The 7,995-nt window shown below is 48.8% G+C and overlaps 1 long non-coding RNA gene across 4 annotated transcripts; it reads right to left on the bottom strand.

Moving 5' to 3' along the window:
* Positions 1-592: 592 nt before the first annotated feature.
* On the bottom strand, positions 593-6,969 carry Gm1965 (predicted gene 1965). 4 transcript variants are annotated; one of them, NR_121593.1, is made up of 3 exons: positions 6,878-6,969; positions 3,287-3,415; positions 593-2,804 (listed from the first exon to the last, which is right to left on the bottom strand). It is a non-coding gene; the product is annotated as a predicted gene 1965 (long non-coding RNA). The 4 variants fall into 4 exon arrangements; NR_121594.1 differs by having other exon boundaries at positions 3,287-3,401; NR_121595.1 differs by having other exon boundaries at positions 3,287-3,350.
* Positions 6,970-7,995: the final 1,026 nt, after the last annotated feature.

Raw genomic sequence — 7,995 nt, 5'->3', positions numbered from 1 at the left:
CCCATCCTGGGAGTGCTAAGCTTCCATATGAGTGTTCTGCTGCTGCATAAACAGAGTGGTCCCTAGAAACATAACTCTGGGGAGGTAACTGCAGCCCAGAGAGAAATTCTTGAGAGACTTGGCATCCCTGGGGATGGAGCCTGGGACCTCAGGTAAGCCAGTCAGGAGCTTTCCCAATGAGCTTTCACCTCCGGCCTCCTGAGAGACATTTTAAAGTACGGTTTTGGTTTATTGGGCCATAAGAAGACAATTAGAAAATTGACTTGGTCCCTCCCCCCACCCCTTAATAGTGATTATTTACAATGGTACAAAAATATGGGGCCGAAGAGACAGCTCAGCAGCTAAGAGTGTGTCCTTCTCTTACAGAGGACCCGAGTTCAGTTCTCAGCACACACACCAGGCAGGTCACAAACCTCTGTAATTCCAGCTCCAGGGGATCCGACACTTTCTTCTGACCTCTGTGGGGACCAGGTACACTCACGGTGGTACAGATACATAAACGCAGGCAGCACACTCACACACACAAAATAAATCTTTTTTAAAAAGTAAGATAATAAAATGGTCAGACATCATGATGAGGTATATTTAAATTGGTATATTTAATAGTAGGAGGAACTCCAGGCAAATGAGTTGGCAGAAATTATCCTTGAAACTTAGGCTACAGATGATGATATGGGACACCGGAGAACCAGTGAGGTCAAAACAGAATCTGCTGAAACACAACTCCATGGTGGTTCAGCATCCTGTTACTGTAACCGACACCTGCGGTCCCGAGAAGAGGCTGCTCAGCTCACAGTTTTAAAGGGTTGAGAGCCACGATTACTTGACCCTTTTGCTTTGGATCTGTGTGGCACACACTGGAGGAAGTGTGCAGTAAAAAACAGTTTACCTCAGGGTTGAAAAAGGGAGAAAGATGCTGGGGCCTCGCCATCTTCTGTGAGGGTACACTCCCAGTGACCTAAAGACCTCCCTGCCTCATAAAGGCTCTGTCACCTCCCAGGCCTTCAATGTAGGAACCTCTAGGTAAATACAAAGATCCATACCATAGCCTATGGTGAGATTTCATTTACCTCCTTTAATATATTTGACATTAGGAAGGAAAGAATACAGTAGACAATTAAAACCAATAGGGAGCACAGGAGAACCTCTATGCCAATAAACCTGGAAATGTGCTGTTCATGCTTACAGGTTAGGATGGGGTCTTAAAATACACTAACTGGTGAAAACTTTAAAAAAAATTGATAGAATGTCATTTAATATTAAGAACATGTAAGTCACTATGTTTTATGGGACGGTGTTACCAGCTCTTGAGAGGAAACAATATGGGGTGTGTGTGTGTGTGTGTGTGTGCAGTGAACCTGTTTCCCCACCCTACCCCCGTCCCAAGTCCATCCTCCATTAAGTGGGGCTTTTCAAGAGATTTCGGGGAGTGTCTGCTGGGTTCTGTGATGCCAGAATGCTCTGGGGTCACTACATGGCAGCCAGGGAGTAAAGGACCTTCTCTGAGGGAAGAGGACTGGGCAGAGGCTTTGAAAGCCTGAGGAAGTCGGGGGTGGGAATCCCATGAAACAAGGTAACATATTGGACTCCATGGTATCTGGGTACTGGCTCTCGAGTTGGTAATAAAAGCTGGTGGCCTCCCTTGACCACACTGAGGGCATAGGAAGAAGCCACCTGAGATAACTGCCCCAGAAGCCACCTGAGATAACTGCCCCAGGACATTCATGTATAAGCACTGGGGACTCTGTAGTACACAGGATGCCCAGGTACTGAACAGTGAGATCCATTTCAGTGCAAAAGAGGGCCTAGTGTAGGTGGTGGATCTTGATAGTTTACAGGTTTCTCAGCTTAGTGGTTGTGTAGTTTTTGTTTGTTTGTTTTTTAATTTATATACAAAATTTATCTGCCCAGGTAGATGACAAATGATAACTGGTCCGGAACAGAAGCTGGGAGTAAAGGTGCCAATAATGAGTTCAGAAGAAAAAAAGAGAAAAACAAAAGAACCAATGGGCCCCTTGAAGGCCAGAAAGGCATGTGAGCATGGGGAGGGGGGGATCATGGCCGAGACCCTTCAGGCAGTAGAGGCTGGCTGCTGGCTCAAAGGATACAGCTCTGAACATCCCACCAGCTGCTCCAAGAGGCCGTAGTGGATTCTTCAGGGTAGGCAGTTGGGGTTGCTGGGTTGAAGGGGCAAACATTTGAGGGCTGGACTGACAGGTATCTGGGCTGCTCACACACCATCCCAAGGCCTCTTCTACCCTTCCAGGCAGGTTAGAATCTAGTATTGAACTTGGGGACAATGGCTGGAAATGTCATTGGCCAAAGAAAGAAAAATTAAAGGAATGAGGGTAGGATTGCCTTGAGACTACAGGGAAATGCGTTGGGTGCCACGGCATCTGGGCACAGGCTCTCGAGTTGGTGATAGAAGTCGGAGACCTGCCTGGACCATATATTGGGCACAGCAACACCCCGCTTCATATTATAGCCCAAGGGTATCCATGTGTAAACAATGGGGAGTGGGCAAGTTGGTATCGGGATGTTTTCAACTTTGTAGGTAACATAGGAGACACTGGTGATGGAGCTCAGGCATGGATCGGTTAGGAATCCTTTCCTCATACCACCCCAGAGACTATAGGCTGAGGCAGTCACAGGCATGTGGGTTTCTCCGAAAGCTTGGTTGGTGATGTTTCTTCTCATAGCTTGTTCCTGGGTGGTGGCTCTCTCCAGGAATGAGCTCTGCTCTTGCTCCAGCTACACCTCAATGTAAAGGCTGAAATTCCACTCTCCTTGTCTGGCAGCTACTCCTGTGGAGTGGATGGCAGTCAGAGAAGAGTGGCCAGGAGGGGTGTGAGGCCCACTTGGGAAGGGGGACAAGGTAGCAGCCACAGAACACATGACAGTGTATTCTGTCTCTCATGTAAGAAGGAGATGAACTTTCTTTTCAGGGTGAAGATGGAACCTGGGACCTCAGACATGCTAGGTAAGTATGCTGTTATGAAGCCACATCCTGGCCCAGCTATGGTCTGTCAATGAGATAGTATCTCAAGTGAATTAAAAGTTCTCTCTGAGCCTCAGGAAGCCACTGGCCCTCACTCCAAGATGTGGAACAAACAACCTGGAAGACTGGCGCCCAGCCCCACAGACATCAAGTGAAAGCCACACAAATTCCAAAAGGATCTGGGACCCAATGTCAGAAGTAGGAACAGGAGAGGCTGGCCAGAGGGGTTCTTCCTAGGGTGTAAGAAGGATGTCCTTCACCTCCTTTGTGAGCAGAGGCCCCACTTACCTCCCTAGATGGGTTCTGGGGGTGTCTTCCTTAGCTGAGAAGAGGCCACCGAGAGATGAGGTCACTTAGGGACAAGCAGGTCACTGAGATGAGCAGGCACATCACTCATTTTTCTCTAAGCCAAGAAAACTGACAAATGTCTCTCAATATGTTCAAGCACTCTGTTATCCAGTTGGTTCTGTCCCCACCATCCAATCCACCTCCGCCCTCAGCTAGCCACTTCCTGTGGTCCAGCTTCCCTGTGTTTTCCCTGTGTCTTGCTCCTTTGTTTGGTTCCTGTGTCCCTCTGCCTGCCTCACCTCATTTCCCTGGGGCTCACATAGAAAAGTGGGAATGAATATAGTGAATGCTCTCCTGGCTGCAATGTTCCAGCAGAAATCCTGTGACTGGCCCAAATGTGATCCTTCATTTGCATGAAAAGCCTGTACAATGTTTGGTACAAACACATGAAGGACTGCTATATTTGGGGAAGAGACCCTTGTTGAAACACCAATGTCTGGCTAATAAGGGCAGGCTGCTTGCTTGCTTTTGAACATCCCTCTACCCTGTCCTCTGGCACCGCCTGGCTTATCATCAGTAGGTTTCAAGTGGTCTACCCTTGTCTACTTTTTTTGGGGGGGGGGTGGTTCGAGACAGGGTTTCTCTGTAGCCCTGGCTGTCCTGGAACTCACTTTGTAGACCAGGCTGGCCTCGAACTCAGAAATCCGCCTGCCTCTGCCGCCCAAGTGCTGGGATTAAAGGCGTGTGCCACCACGGCCGGCCTTTGTCTACTTTTTAATTGAGTGGTCTACCCTCACCCTTTTATCTTTGTTATAGGTAGAGGACTGAGTTTATTGTGAAGAGGGGATGACAGACACATCATGGGAAGCAAAGGTAGCCACTGCCTCCCAAAGCTGGTAGTAGTTACAGGAAGGCTATAGTCCCAGAGAGTAGTGTGCCAGAAAAGATGGAGGACAGAGGTGGTAGAGATATTCCGAGGTGACAGTGGGCGGAGAAAGCTAAGGCTGAAGAGACTGGAACTAGCCAGGGATAGAAAGGACGTTTCTGTTAAGCCATTATGTCCAAAGCTCCCAACAGCCTGACCTGAAACACTATGTGCTGGAGGAGCTGAGGGTCTTGAGCTCAAGGCCCAGCCAGAGCTTGCTACTCATTCTTGGGAGTTACCAGTAGCTAGCCCCCAGGCCTGACCTGGAAATCTTTGAACAGGCTGCTGCTGGCACAGGAGTGGGGTATGGGAGGGGTGTGTGTGTGTGTGTGTGTGTGTGTGTGTACAAGGCATGTTGAGCTGCAGTCTCTGGCTCTGCCAGTCTGAGCTCCTAGGGCTCAGGCATTCAAGGGCTGGGACTGCCTGTAACTCACTGTCTTTACCTGCTCATGCTTTCTATCTGGCTGAGCAGAAGGACTCCAGTTAGCTGAGTATTAACACAACTGGTTATTTAGCATCTAGCCTTTGCCTGTGAGCTAACACCACGTTCCAATAGACTCCTGAGAAAAGCCCTGTAGCCATCCAAGTAGAAGGAAAGTAGCAATAAGTCAGATCTGACGTCTCAGAGATAAGGATAGGGCTAGACACCCTTGAGCTAAGATAGGATTGGAGGGGTGGTGTTTGGTTTCAGACCCAGGGACAAGGGACCGAGGTGCATATTTGACATATCAAAGCAGACCTGGCCTCCAGGTTCTCCTAGAACCCCGAAGTCCCTACCTGGCATACCCCACCCCCAAACCCTTAGCTTTCCAGCCCAGGGGCTGTGCTGCCCTTCCCTCATAGACACCCCCCTGTATAATCTGGACATTTTGGTCTCCCTTCTCCTCCTCCTCTCTTGCATGCACCCTTTTACTCTCTCTTTCCCTCCTTCCCTCCCCACAGTGATTTCCCTGGCCTCCATCCTACTGAGTGCAGGTTCCTGATAAACCTGCACTTAATCTAATCTGGCTTGAACTGGCTCTTTTTACTGGCAGAGATCACTCTGAGGATTCACGGCAACATCACTCCAAACCCTGGAGTCAAATGTCAAAGATGACCCTGGAGTCAAATGTCAAAGCTGAAGACAGCCCCCCTGCCACCCCCCCAAAAAGTGTCACAAAGTTAGAATGGTGGCAATTAAGAGAGAAAATTAAAAAAAAAAAAGTTTAAAGGGCAAAATTGGACTAGTGTCCAAATAACAGGACAGAACGTAGAGGAGAGTTCACCAAAGACCTACTTCAAGAAAATGCCCTAGAACTTAAAGCAGACTAGATCTATGGGGCAGGAGGTAAATTAAAATAGACCCAGATAAAGTATATTACTATGAAACAGTAATTGCTAAGATTTAGGGTTTAGAGGCCTTTGATGAAATCTGGGCTGAAATTTCATCCCCACTGTGAATCTTTAAAAGGCAGGACCAGGTGAGGCCAGCAAGACCTTTAAGAGGTGGTTGCCTCAAAGATCTCCACCTTTCAAAATCGACCCAGCCCTCGGAACTCCTCATAGGTTAGTAGGTGGTAGATCTGTTAGAAAAATCCTCTGTCATCCTGTCTCTTATACTTAGCACTCCAGCCAGGGAGCCCCAGCCACTTGGGGGATCTCTAGCAGAGTAAAGTGTTCCTCTGCTGAGGACTTTGGTCCAGTGCATCTACACTACATAAGCTACTTTCCTGCTGGACAGCTAGCCACCTTCAGTTATCAGAAGGACGGTCTTGAGATCACAGGGACTCCTACTTTTGTTAATTGTGATTCCCAAAGCAAGAGCAGCTACGCTGGCATTGACCGTGCCAGGGAAAAGCTGTAAAGTTCTTTAAAAGAAAAAAAGGTGGAAGTTGTTCCAAGGACAGAAAGCGCCCCAGGTGGGGCTGCTACAAACTGGCATGGTGTGTATGGGAAGGTACTCAGGTACAGTGCTCCATGCCAGGGGAGTTAGGCATCTATGGGGGTCATTGTCAACTCCCTCAGAGGGGAAGAGGGGCAGCTGTGTTAGCTGGGAACTTTAGGGGGACGGAAGTAGAAGAAAGGTAACGGTTAAAGAGCTTAAAGGAAGGAAAGGAGAGAACGAGAGGGGGCTCACTTTTATCACTAATTCTATTCTACTGTAGGTGCCATATTTGTATCAGTAAGAGCCAATCAAAGGGGTTGGCTCTTATTCTCTGCCATCAGGTTGGCCAAGATGGAAAAGATTCACAAGTGCTGAACACTGAAGAGGTAGGAAGATGCTGTGATTCTCTTACTGGGTACATCTATCAAGTGATCAAAAGGCCTGGCCAAGACCTCACCCAGAGGGTAGACAGCACTTCTTACTTAAGGTGGGTGTGACTTAAAGGGACTACTGAAGGCTGGGAGCTGGCTGGAGCCTGGGCCTGGGGGGGCAGGGGGGGCATGTGGGGGAGGGGAGCAGGGGTTGGGAGTCAGAGAGGGACTGGGGGGAGAAGGCTAGGGGCCCAGGGGATCAAGACCTGGGAGGCTAGGAGTGGGGGGGGGGGGCTTGGGGTCAGGGGTTTGGGGCTTAGGCCTATTAAACCGGGGCACTGGAAGGGTGAGGCAGGAAGGAAAGAGTCGCAGACTCCAAACCAACTTCTCCTGGCCCCAAACCAACCTCCCCTTGTACCCAATATCCTTACCTGATGCAGGGAGGCCCTGAGCAAAGAGGCTGTCTCGCAGAAGGAGCTGGTTGGAAGGCTAGCGGCTGCAGAGAGGTGAACAAGGAACAGGCAGGTTTGCTTAATAAATAAGGAAGAGCAACTGGAGGAGGAGGGACCACGAGGGCTGGGGCAGAAGGAGCTCATTACAACCTATGCACCAGATCCTCCTTAAAGCTTTTTCTCCATTGATGAAGTGTACTGGATGGAGAGGCTGAGGTCCTGGGTAACCACAGTTTGGATAGTCGCTGGCAGCAGAGTTCCAAATGGCCACTAAGAAACAGCCTTCTCCAACAGAGGCAGCAGGCTTGAGACTTAGCCCTACCATGGTGTTCTTATGCTAGAGGGTGAAACTAAAAGTGATCATGTGGGTACGCAGGACAGATGGCAAGGGTGTGATTTGAGATGGCTAGGAGGAAGTGGGGAATCATTTATTTTTCCACCCCAGGGAGGCCAGTAAAGAAGGGACAGGGTGAAACTGATCTAGTCTTTGAAGTCTGGAGAAGGATCTGAGGTCTGGAGTGCAGGAGCTGGGTAATCCTGTTGGGTAACGAGGAACCTGCCTGACTCCATTATGCTGTATTGTTAAAAAATAAATTTCCATTTACTGTAAGAGCCTAGTTGCTGGTTTTGAGTCTGTTTCCTGGAGTCTGACCTGCACCCAACCCGTGACCTTGACTTGTGTTTAAGAACACTTTAACCACCCCCTAACCACTCTTCATAATTATGTGGTGACTACATGGTAGTTTTTGTTGTTGGTTTTTTTTTTTTTTTTTTTTTTTTTTTGGAGATTTTTCTGTATTTCCTTATTGTTCCATTGCCTCTCTTCTGTAAACCTGCTTTGCAACTACTTGTGATTTTACTCCTTAAAAGAGGCCCAAGAAATGGACTTAGGGGCTGTTCTCTTTAACATAGGGGACAGTTGCTGGCCAGCTCTTGGGTGCACCCCAATAAAGTCAAGCTTGCTTCAAACTTGGCTCAAAATCATGAGGATGATCTTGTTCTCGCTCACTGGGATTACGTGGGTCAAGGGCAGAGGGGAACCTAGCTGCCCGGGCCCTAAGGGAGGGAAGGAGGAGAGACAGGGTCACTGGACCAGG

Source organism: Mus musculus, chromosome 6 (genome assembly GCF_000001635.26).
Source record: "Mus musculus strain C57BL/6J chromosome 6, GRCm38.p6 C57BL/6J".
NCBI lineage: Eukaryota > Metazoa > Chordata > Mammalia > Rodentia > Muridae > Mus > Mus musculus.
The sequence above is the reverse complement of the archived record's forward strand: the minus strand, read 5'-3'. Positions and strand labels throughout refer to the sequence as shown.